The sequence below is a fragment of the Aethalodelphis obliquidens genome, unplaced genomic scaffold, assembly GCF_003676395.1.
Source record: "Aethalodelphis obliquidens isolate GAN/ISIS:26980383/991018 unplaced genomic scaffold, ASM367639v1 scaffold29, whole genome shotgun sequence".
In the NCBI taxonomy this organism is placed as follows: domain Eukaryota; kingdom Metazoa; phylum Chordata; class Mammalia; order Artiodactyla; family Delphinidae; genus Aethalodelphis; species Aethalodelphis obliquidens.
The window spans coordinates 22,395,699-22,408,428 of NW_020837973.1; the positions used below are offsets into that span (position 1 = coordinate 22,395,699).

A 12,730-nucleotide genomic window follows, 5' to 3' on the forward strand; every position below is an offset into this window, starting at 1 on the left:
CATAATATTCTTTAAGAAAATTGTCAAGAACTACACAAAAAAGAAAGCCATATACCAGGCTCATTTATGAATATAAATTCAGAAATATTAAATGAAAAATACCAAACAGAATTCAATAGCATATTGAAAAAGTAAAAAAAAATTAAAAACATGACTAAATAGTTTCAACTCTCTCAGAAATCCAAGCATTTCAATAGAAGCAACTGTTTCAATATAGTCAATCATAATAATATAAGGAGAATCACATAGTAATTTATAATATTTTATAATTTTATAAATTATAAAAAATGAAAAAAATGCCCATTTGTGGTAAAGAGCTCTAAATAAAATAATAATTGATAGAACGATATGCATTCACCCAAAGATCTTTATCTATTTAATGGAAAAACATAAAAACCTTTTCTGCTACTGTCAAATATATAAGGCGTTACATTTTCACTACTATTTAAAATAATGTAAGAAACATTAGTCAATGCAGCTGGAGAAGAGAAAAAAACATAGAATTTGAGAGAAAGAAATTAAACATTATAGATGATGTCACAGCCTAAATAAGCCAATGTAAAACTACCATGAAAACAGGAAAACTTACTAAAGTAATAACAATGAAATGTACATAAAACCAATAGTTTACATATAGGCAAAGAAAGCCTATCAAAAGAGATAAAAATATAGAGAAAACCCCCATTTACAATTAAAAGAAACAATTTACAAGGATGACTGGAAGTAAAATTAGAAAGAAATCAATTTAAAGTAGATGTTAACATCTGTAAAACTTTCCTGCATCAAAAGAAAGTAGATTTGAAAAAAATGAAAAATTCTCTTTGAATAGAAGTGATCAATATAATAGGTATTACATTTTTATAGGTTAATTTATAAATTTATTACAATTCCAAATAAAATGCTGTTGTTTTCCACTTTTTAATAGTTATTAAAATCAATTACAAAGTTTATTTTGAACAACAAATATGCCAAAAGAAGAGCAATGATAGGGAATTACTTCTTTAAGACACCAAATGTACTATTAGGTCTCTATAATGTAAATAATTTGGAATTGTCACACATACAAAATACATCTCAAAAAATAGAATAGAAAATCCAGGAAAAAACAAGATTGCTATATACAAGAGTTCATATATATACAACTGTTTATATAGTTTAAAGTGACACCACAGTGGTTTCTGCTCTAACATATAAAGACCCTGGAAGTCATAGCTTCCACCCTCATTACAAGAAAAAAAATCTCTGAAAAACTGAAAATCAGCAACTCTTCTTAGATCTATCAGAGAATTGAGGTCACAAGGCAAACTGTCTCAGAAAACGGGGGGAAAATGCAAGTACACAGAATCATGACTTATCAGGAGAGAAGCCACAGAAGACAGTGACTGGTAGAAACCCCAAACAGTTGCTGATGAACTGTTGTAGACTGAGTGTGGAACAGACTGAAAGTTAAATTCCTATAGGCCCAGTATAAGGGCAGCCCCCACAGTTTCATTAGTTTTACCTTCAGGAATACCACCAGGTTCACACTGCAAAAATTGGAAAAACATCCCCTTTCCTCAGCCCTTACTCTCCAATAGTTCAGGCAGGGAAAGGGGAAAAGTAACCACTTTGAAAATGCTCAAAGGAGAGAAATTATTTTGAAATCACCATATCCAACTATACATAGAACACTTAAAAGTAAGCAATAAGAAAATAAACAACCCACATGAAATGCAGGAAATATCTGAAAAGATAGACCACCAAAGAAGATATATAGTTGGCAAGTGAGCTTAGGAAATGATGGTCAACATCATTTGTAATTAAGAAGCTGCACATCAGGACTGCCAGTTCCCAGTCCTGCATGTTAGGGGCTTAAAAGCCTGCCCTAATAACAAGTAAAAAGCTGAACAATGTGAAAAATCAACTCTTCTTAGATATGTCAGAGAAGTGAGGTCACAGGGCAAATTGCTTCTCTAAAAGTTGGAGAGGCAGACAGGTAGATAGAGAGAACTGCAGCTTTTCAGAGCAAAAATGAGGGAGCAGAGGTCTCCGTGGGATTCAATACTAGGGCAGGAAAATCTGAATTGAAAAATTGCTGGACAATCAGTGATAACAAGTTTGTGAGTTTAAAACTCCATGGGGGAGCCCCACACTTTAGTTAGTTTTATTTCCTGGAGCTCTTCCAGTTTCCCAAGGTGAATACTGGAGAAATTTTCCCTTTGGTTTCCTACAAGACGGGGGGAAAGTAACCACTCTGAAATATGCCAGAGCATTCCATTCTTCTTAACAAGACCTACCCTCAAAAGGAACTATTTCACCACAGCCTATTGGGGTTTAGTCAGAGACTCACTGATCTACGGCAAGGGAAATACCCAAATCCAGTCTCCTCTAGCCTTCTAACGGCGGTAGAAATACCCAACTCCAGTCCCCTCCACCCATACTATCCCACCTAAGATGGGGGTAGGAGGATTGACAGGTACTTGTGAAATTCACAGGTTCACAAAAAGACTAGTACGGAATCATAGGACTACAGAATGTTTCCCCTGCCCCTACACCTCACCACCGCATCACTAAAACACTAATTACTGGAGTTCCCTTTACCGAGCACATCATGTCCAACTTTCAACAAAACGTTGCAAGGCAAAATAAAAGACAAAAACAAAGTTTGAAGTTACAAAACAAGACTGAAAACCAGACTCAGGTATAGTAGGGATTTTGGAATTATCAGACTATGAATTTAAAACAACTTTGATTAAAACATTAAAGGCTCTAATAGAAAAAAAAAAGACAATATGCAAGAACATAAGGATAATCTAAACAAGGAGTTGGAAAGAATCAGAAAGAAATTGCTAGAGATCAAAAACACTAAACAGAAATAAAAGTCTTTGATGCACTTAGTAGTAGAATGGATACAGCTGAAGAAAGAATCTCTGAGCTTGAAGATAGGTCAATAGAAACTTCCAAAACTGAAAGCAAAGAGAACAGAGACTGAAAAAAATGGAACAGAATATCTAAGAAATGTGGGGTAAGAACAAAAACTGTAACATAGCATATAATGTAACATACATATATGGGGATATCAGACAGGAAAGAAATAGAGAAAGGAACAGAAGCAGTATTTGAAGCAATAATGATGGAGAAGTTCCCTAAATTAATACCAAACCACCAAACCAGACACCAAATCACAGATGCACGAAGCTCAAGAACACCAGGCAGGAAAAATGCCAAGACAAAACAAAACAAAACAACAACAACAACAGAATTATACCTAAGTGTATCATAACTGCAGAATATCAAAGATAAAGAAATAATCTTGAGAGGAACTGCAAATTAAACTACAATTTGTTACTACTATACCCCTATTAAAATCCAAAAAACACCGACAATACCAAATTCTAGCAAGAATGTAAAGGAACAGGAACTTTCATTCATTGCTGGCAGGAATGTTAAATGGAGCATCCACTTTGCAAGACTTTTTGATAGTTTGTTACAAAGCTAAACACAGTCTTGCCATATGATCTAGCTAAGCTCCTCAGTATTTACTGCAATGAATTGAAAACTAATATTCACACAAAAATCTTCATGTGACTATTGACAGTAGTTTTACACATAGTTGCCAGAATGGAGGCAGTCAATAAGTCCCTAAATTGATGAATGGATAAATAAAATACCATGTTTATATCCATACAATGGAATATTATTCAGTAATAAAAAAACTATCAAGCCATGAAAATACCCGGAGGTATCTTGCATGTATGTTGCTAAGTGAAAGAAGCCAGTCTAAAAGGGCTACTTACTGTATGATTTTAACTATGTAATATTCATGAAAAGGCAGAACTATAAGGATGATAAAAATATCAGTGATTTCCAGGGTTTGCACAAGTAGAAGGAGAGATAAGTGAAGCACAAAGAAATTTGGAATGGTGAAACTATTCTATATTTAGAGAAATCAGAAATGTGGCTTGTGGTTGCTTCTGGGGAAAAAACTGCCCTAAGAGGTATATAGAGAAATGTTTTTAGCTAATATTAAGGTGGTAAACATATTGCAATATATAAATATATTGAATCAACATATTGTACACCTTAAACTTACATGATTTTATGTCAATTATATCTAAATTAAAAACAAATAAACAAAAAAGCACTTAAAACCATCTAATATACCATTTAAAATAAAGAGAAATTCTCTGGGGTAAAGGAAATCTTATACATCTCAAATGATAGATAAATAGATCTAAAGATTATATATATGTAAAAACTCATCCAATGTACACATAAGATCTGTGAAATTCACTAAATGCAAATTATATTTCCAATTTTAAAAACTGAGAAAGAAAAAGAAAAAAAAGACTTGAGGGTTATATCATCCAATTATATACACAGATATTACTTAGCTTTGTCTTCAAACTGTTAAAAAAGAAATTAAAAATGGATTTATAATACAATTGATATCATGTGAACAATGGAACCAACCTAAATGTCCATCAACAGATGAATGGATAAAGATGGATAAAAAATATCCCATATATACCATGGAATATTACTCAGCCATAAAAAGAAATGAAAATGAGTTATTTGTAGTGAGGTGGACGGACCTAGAGTCTGTCATACAGAGTGAAGTAAATCAGAAAGAGAAAAACAAATACCGTATGCTAACACATATATATGGAATCTAAAAAAAAAAAAAAAGGTTCTGATGAACCTAGGGGCAGGACAAGAATAAAGATGCAGACGTAGAGAATGGACTTGAGGACACAGGGAGGGGGAAGGGTAATCTGGGATGAAGTGAGAGAGTAGCACTGACATATATGCAGTTCCAAATGTAAAATAGATAGCTAGTGGGAAGAAGCTGCATAGCACAGGGAGATCAGCTCGGTGCTTTGTGACCACTTAAAGGTGTTGGATAGGGAAAGTGGGAGGGAGATGCAAGAGGGAGGGGATATGGGCATATATGTATACATATAGCTGATTCACTTTGCTATACAGCAGAAACTAACACAACATTGTAAAGCAATTATACTCCAATAAATATGTTAAAAAAATAAAATAAAATAAAGCCCTCCCAAGTTTCTACAGTTATCAATTCGTGTTGGATCTTGAATGCAAACACCTAACTACAAAGGTAGTTCAACTTCAAATTTTCAAAAGAATAAAGTGTATTCTTTGTACTGTGGCCCGTTATACTTTAACTGCATTCCTTCAATTCTCCAGTAACTAGACCCTTGCTTTATTACTTAACAGCTAAACAATAATAAATGTTTTATTGGAATACTTAATATCTTGGTTTTAATCCTTGCATGGCAATCTACTTCTTTATATTGTTCAATTAATCTTCATTTAACTTGTGCCTATCTGGCTTTTTCCTCAATAGTCTTTCACTTTAGCGTTCTAATTTCTCAATCTTAAACCAATTTGGGATTCCATACATCAATAGGCCCATGACTTTTTTTCATATTTGAATTTTTATCAGTTATTAGACTGTTTTTCCCACTTAGTACTTTTCTGTGTGATCTCTTTTGGAATCTATAAATCTCTGATTCAGACAAGTGGATGCTTAATAAAAGCTTATTAATAATATATACACAGGGGTGGGCGGGGTCAGGCGGTTTGAATGAGATGAAGATGGAACCGGAGCCGGGTATGGGCAGCAGACGTAGTCCAGCCGAGAGCCGAAGATGGCAGTGAATGTGTACTCAACGTCGGTCACCAGTGATAACCTCAGTCGACATGACATGCTAGCCTGGATCAATGAGTCTCTGCAGTTGAATCTGACAAAGATTGAACATCTGTGCTCAGGGGCTGCCTATTGTCAGTTAATGGACATGCTGTTCCCTGGCTCCATTGCCTTGAAGAAAGTGAAATTCCAAGCTAAGCTAGAACACGAATACATCCAGAACTTCAAAATACTACAAGCAGGTTTTAAGAGGATGGGTGTTGACAAAATAATTCCTGTGGACAAATTAGTGAAAGGAAAGTTTCAGGACAATTTTGAATTCGTTCAGTGGTTCAAGAAGTTTTTTGTTGCAAACCATGATGGGAAAGACTATGACCCTGTAGCTGCCAGACAAGGTCAAGAAACTGCTGTGGCCCCCTCCCTTTTTGCTCCAGCTCTGAACAAACCGAAGAAACCTCTCAGCTCTAGCAGTGCAGCTCCACAGAGGCCCACTGCAACACACAGAACTACTGCAACCCCTAAGGCTGGCCCGGGCGTGGTGCGGAAGAATCCTGGTGTGGGGAACGGGGATGACGAAGCAGCCGAATTGATGCAGCAGGTCAACGTATTGAAACTTGCCGTCGAAGACTTGGAGAAAGAGAAAGATTTCTACTCTGGAAAGCTAAGTAACATTGAATTGGTTTGCCAGGAGAACAAGGGGGAGAACAACCCTGTATTGCAGAGGATTGTGGATATTCTCTATGCCACAGACGAAGGCTTCGTGGTACCTGATGAAGGGGGCCCGCAGGAGGAGCAAGAAGAGTATTAACAGCCTGGACCAGCTGAGCACCATCCGAATTCTTCATTCCAAATCATGTGCTTAACTGTAAAATATTCCCTTTTATTATTCTTAGAGGACTCACTGGTTTCTTTTCATAAGCAAAAAGTACCTCTTCTTTTATTTTTTTTGCTGTACGCGGGCCTGTTGTAGCCTCTCCCGTTGCGGAGCACAGGCTCCGGACGTGCAGGCTCAGCGGCCATGGCTCACGGGCCCAGCCGCTGCGCGGCATGTGGGATCTTCCTGGACTGGTGCACGAACCCGTGTCTCCTGCATCGGCAGGCGGTCTCTCAACCACTTCGCCACCAGGGAAGCCCAGTACCTCTTCTTAAAGTGCACTTTGCAGAAGTTTCACTCCTTTTCCAATAAGTTTGAGTTAGGAGCTTTTACCTTGTAGCAGAGCAGTATTAACATCTAGTTGGTTCACCCAGGGAACAAAGAGGCTGACCATGGGGCTCACTGTGTAGATGCTGGTAGCACTGATGGCTGGAGAAGGTGGAGACCTCAGTAGAGAAATGTAAAGACTGATTTGAATTTTAAGCTAATGTGAGATCTTGACAGAGAACGCTTTAATAAATAAATGCCTTAAGAGTATTTAAAAGATGTTTCAATATTTCAAAATGTAAAATGTAACATGGCAGGAGCTTTTGTGTGTTTGACATTGTGTCTGGGAAGGAAGGGCCAGAACTTGGACCCTTTGGGACCTGCTGTTCCCAGCCCTCACGGGGCTGCCTGATCCTCACAGGCCCAGACCTTGGCCCAAAAGGAAAGTTTGAAAAGTTGCTTTGTAAAGCCAGTTAGTGTCCTTGACCAGTTGCATCCTTGATAAGAAGCAGGAGGCATTGTTGCCTGGATGAAAAAGCGTGTGTTTCAGCCCTGAGACATTTTGAGTAAAAGAGCTTGATTTTCATAGAACATTTCTCTGGTGATTTTTCCAGTTATCCCTGATATTTCTATGTACTGTGTTTTGTTGTTGTTGTTTGAAATGCGGTGTGTCTAGTTTTTAAATCTAACAACTACTTTTGGGGACTTGCCCACATCTCTGGGATTTGAATGGGGGTTGTGTCCCATTTTACTGTCTTTTAAGTTTACGTTTAACATGTTTCTCTTCTCTGCTCCCCTTGCTCACTGGGGACTCCTCTTTGGCTCCTTAAAGTTTGCTGCTTAGAGTGGAAGTTCAGCAGGCAGGTGATCATGCTGCAAGTTCTTTCTGGACCTCTGGCAAAGGGAGTGATCAGTGAAGGAAGGCCACTGCTACCTTGGGATCTGCAAGGCTGGGTGTTTTCAGTACCTGCTGTCCACAGCCCTCCACTGTTTTCGGAATACTTTGCCAGCACACTAATCTCTTTGGAGATAAAAATGTTAGTGTGTTACTAAATGTTAATTTTCTTTTGCAGGAAATACAGTACCATGTCTGAGTTAATTATTAATATTTAAAATATTTCATTCCTTAACTCCCTCATTTGCTTTGCCCACAGCCTATTCAGTTCCTTTGTTCAGCAGAATTTTGCAAAATGTGTGTTACCCACTACTGAGATTGTTCCCTGATGTATTTGTATTGATTGGTTTCTGGTGGTAGCTTGTCCTAAAATGTGGGTAGCAAGCAGGTATTTCATGATAAAATTGTTGTGTAGTGCATGCTCTGTGTGGAATTCAGAGGAAAACCCAGATTCAGTGATGAACAATGCCAAAAAATGCAAGTAACTAGCCAATGTTCAAATGACAGTGGTGCTATTTCTCTTTTGTAGCCTTTTAGACTTTTGCTGCCCTAAAATTCCATTTTATTGGGAACCCATTTTCCACCTGGTCTGTCTTGACAGGGTGTTTTGCTACTTTAAACAGTTTCTAAATAAAATTCTGTATTTAAAAATAATAATAATATATACACAAATACTACTGTTAATATCTCAACAGATGTTTTCATCCACCATTTTATTTTGAGAAAAACCAAGAAACCATCATTTTAATTGAAATGCTAATATAAATGCAAGCCACGTATCTTCTGGGAGATAAAAATACAACTGCTTTGCTTTAATTAGATATGGCAAAAGACCTTTAGTATGAAGTACCTATATTTAGAAGGTTAATTATCAATTTACAAAATGACCTTGAAAAAGATGTGCCTGCCTTAAGACTACAGACAGATGGACTTTTATGGATTTTAAAGAGCAGCTTAATTGTGCTAATAAAATCTAATATGAAACAAAATGGATTAGGTGAAATTCTTTAGTATCACTAATTATGCATATGTTAGAGAGATTAAAATTACCATCAGACCAAGACAATTTCACTAATTTACCCAAATTTCTGATAATACTTATAAGCTATTTTTCACCATTGCCTCCATTTAGAATTAGGGTAGTTATAATATTCATAATCTATTAATGTCAAATTCAAAGATACATACTGAACTCCAAGAGGCAATATATGACTCATTAATAGCACAAAGTTTGGAGTAAGGGAGATTAGATCGACGGTTCTCAAAACTGGGCAAATCTCCCCTCCCCTGTGGGACTTTGGGAATATCTAGAGACATTTTTGGTTGTCACAACTGAGTGAGAAGGTAGTTGCTACTGGCTTCTAATGAGTAGAGCCCAGGGATCCTACAATGCGCAGGACAACTCCCCCCAGGAATTACCTGGCCTTAAAATGTCATCAGTGCCAAGGGTTACAAACCCTGGGTTAGTGCATGTTCTCTGTTCTGCCTCATAGTATCCATGCTACTCAACTGCATTAAAACTGAGTTTCCTAACCTGTAAAAATGTGATCAAAATAATATATATTTGAAGGGTAATTGTGAAGATTAAATAAAAGAATACATCTGAAAGACAACAGCTCAGTTACACACAAAAAAGAGCTTAAATAATGTCTACTACTTGTCTTCTTTGCAAAACCTTTTATCTTACTTGTATAACTTGCTATAAGTAAGACTTTCACACTCTTCACAGCCACACAAAGAAAAAACATGGGTATCCTTCTCTTTATCTACTTCTTAAATATGTCAGAAATAAATCATTAAATTAATTCTCTTCTGCTTCTTGAACCCACCATTTCTTTTCCATCCATATTACCACATTCCTCATTAAGAGTCTGAACTTTTTCTTATCCAGGATCATTTCAAACTTACCTACTTCTAGCCCCGTGTCTCTCAACAGCAAGGTTTGCGTTACCGATCTTACAAGGAGTCTTAGAAAAAAATCAGCTCCAATAAGAAGATATGTGTTGGGTGGAGATTTTTACCATTCAGCTAAACCAGAAGGAGGGGAACCGAGCTGAATTTTGGAAACATGTGCCTGCTATGCTGAAAATCTTCAAAGTCTGGCTAAAGGACTGTGTGAATTTTGGCTTCCATTTAGGATGTAAAAAGCTTGAAACAGCATCATTCCCACTCTTAACAACAGCAAAAACAAACCAACACACAGAAGACACCAGACAATCAGCAAATTCAAATTTTCTTGTTTCCATCAAAAACTGAGGTCACAGGGTGACCAACTAAACAGAAACCTAAGAAAAGACAGGCACTTCTAAACAGAGAAGTAATGCTAGTACTAGCTCACCCGGGACAGCTGCTGCTGGCCACCAGTAAGAAGAATTCTGGGGCTTCCCTGGTGGCGCAGTGGTTGAGAATCTGCCTGCTAATGCAGGGGACACGGGTTCGAGCCCTGGTCTGGGAAGATCCCACACGCCGCGGAGCAACTAGGCCCGTGAGCCACAACTACTGAGCCTGCGCGTCTGGAGCCTGTGCTCCGCAACAAGAGAGGCTGTGATAGTGAGAGGCCCACGCATCGCGATGAAGAGTGGCCCCCCCTTGCCACAACTAGAGACAGCCCTCGCACAGAAACGAAGACCCAACACAGCGAAAATTAATTAATTAATTAATAAACTCCTACCCCCAACATCTTCTTTAAAAAAAAAAAAAGAATTCTGGAAAAATTTTAATTAGTAAGAGAAGCTAGGAAAATATTATAGCAGGGGTCCCAAGCCCCTGGTCCATGGACTGGTACCGGTCCACAGCCTGTTAGGAACTGGGCCTCACAGCAGGAGGTGGCAGCAGGCGAGTGAGCAAAGCTTCATCTGCCGCTCCCCATCGCTTCCCATCACTCGAGTTACTGCCTGAACCGTACGCCCCACACCCCGCACGTGGAAAAATTGTCTTCCACGAAACAGGCCCCTGGTGCCAAAAAGGTTGGGGACCTCTGTATTAAAGAACCCTTTAAAGCCATATACACTGAAGAAATTTCCAACCTCTCTCAGGCTCTTTTCTAAGGACAGTATCAGGTGTTCACTCAAAATTTGCGAGGTCCTGAGAAAGTCTCACTCTTGCTGCAGGCTTTGGGGGCAGGGTGAACAGTGGCCACTGTGGAACTCAGATTCTTCTCTCCATGTCTCCTTTAGAATAAAAACATGAAACTTCTGGGAATGACAATGAATTACAATAGCCAAAGCTATACTGAAAAAGAAAAAGTTGGAAGTTTCACATGGTTAACTATCTAGTGCCCAGACCTACAGTAATGTTTCATTAATCACAATAATGTGGTTGGAGAAGGTATAGGCAAATATATCAATAAAAGAGAACAGAGTCCAGAAAGAGTACTACATATACTTGTCAATTGATTGAGATTTAATGGACTCCAATCCAATGGGAAAAAAGCTGGTGTTTCCAATAGTGCTGGAATATTCGGAATAGTCACATTAAAAAAACAACACACACACAACATATACACAACTTAAAAAAATTAACTAAAACTAGGTCATTGTCCTAAATGTAAAACCTAAAGCCATAAATTTTCTAGAATAAATATAGGAAAAAAACATTTGTGCCTTGAAGTTAGTTGAAAATATTTTAGCTATAACACTGAAAATAGCATTTAAAAATCATAGTAAATTAGACTTTATCAATGTTACAAGTTGGCTCTTCAAAAAGCACTAGTAAGAAAATGAAAAGAGTCACAGGATGGGAGAGTGTAATTGAAAATTGCATTCCTACCTATAGATTATATTCAGGATTAAAAAAAAATCAAAACTTAACAATAAGAAAATAAATAATTTAAAATAAACAAGGTTGCTCTATAAAGCCAAAAAGTACCATAAAGAAAATGACTATTCCAGAGATTTAAGTATCATTGAAAGTATCAATTCCCTCCAGGTTCCTTGCTTATCCCTGTGGTCTATATTTTTGAACTTTAATTAAGCATGAATTGGGGATAGAAGAATCAACAGTCTGGAAGTAGCAAGATGGAAGGTTGGATCAGACATCTTCACATGGATACATGTGCCCAAAACGCAAAACTTTCAGTGGATAGAAGAGTATAATAATGTATACTTTCAGAAAGGAAACAGTAACTTCCATTATACCTATTGTTCTCTAGATCCTAACCAGTATTCTTAAACAGTAAAAAAAAAAAAAAAAAAAAAGGATAAAACAAGAATTTGAAAGAAAACACAAATTTATAATTAGGAGATAATGTAATATGCATGTAGCACATCACAAACACTATAAGAAATTCAATAAATCAATAGGTTCAAAATCCCTAAATATGGAGAAATAAGGATAATATTTAAATAAACAAAACTATTTTAAAAAGCAATAAAATCATTTTTTTTCTGACCACACCACGTGGCTTGTGGGATCTTAATTCCCCAACCAGGGATTGAACCCAGGCCATCAGCAGTGAAAGTGCAGAGTCCTAACCACTGGACTGCCATGGAATTCCCTAAAATCTTTTTCAATAGCAATAAAATATATGATTTATATTAAAGCAGAGAAAGAGATATTCTCCTGCTCTGAATTTTCTGGTCTATAGGAAAGGTTCTGGTGAATGAAATACAGGCAGAAAAGTTTTTCAACTCCAAGAAGGGTTGGAGAACTCTTTACTTACCGTTAACTACTCCATTCTTTCTCTACTGCTGTGATGGAGGAGGCTGTATGTCCCATGTGATATATTTAAAACTAGTAAACTCTCCATCATCCAGTAACCCAGAATTATTGATTTCCCAAAGTTCCCTGCCAACCTACATGTGACATGGTGTGTGAATAGAAAATAAACTTTTGCTATATAAATCCCTTGAGAATATTGTCATTGTTGTTGTTTCTGCAGCATAATTTAGTCCGTGCTTACTAACTTACAATACTGGTATCAGGAACTGGGTGTTATTGTTGCAAAATATCTAAATGTGTGGCAACGGCTTAGAAAGTAAGTTCCAAAAATGAGGATGCTAATCTCAGAGATTGAAAAGATGGTACCACATGTTATGCAGTG

General features: G+C 37.1%; 1 pseudogene; it reads left to right on the forward strand.

Annotated features, from left to right (window-relative positions):
- The first annotated feature begins 5,597 nt into the window (after positions 1-5,597).
- Positions 5,598-6,476, forward strand: LOC113630217 (microtubule-associated protein RP/EB family member 1 pseudogene; annotated as a pseudogene).
- The last annotated feature ends 6,254 nt before the right edge of the window (positions 6,477-12,730 follow it).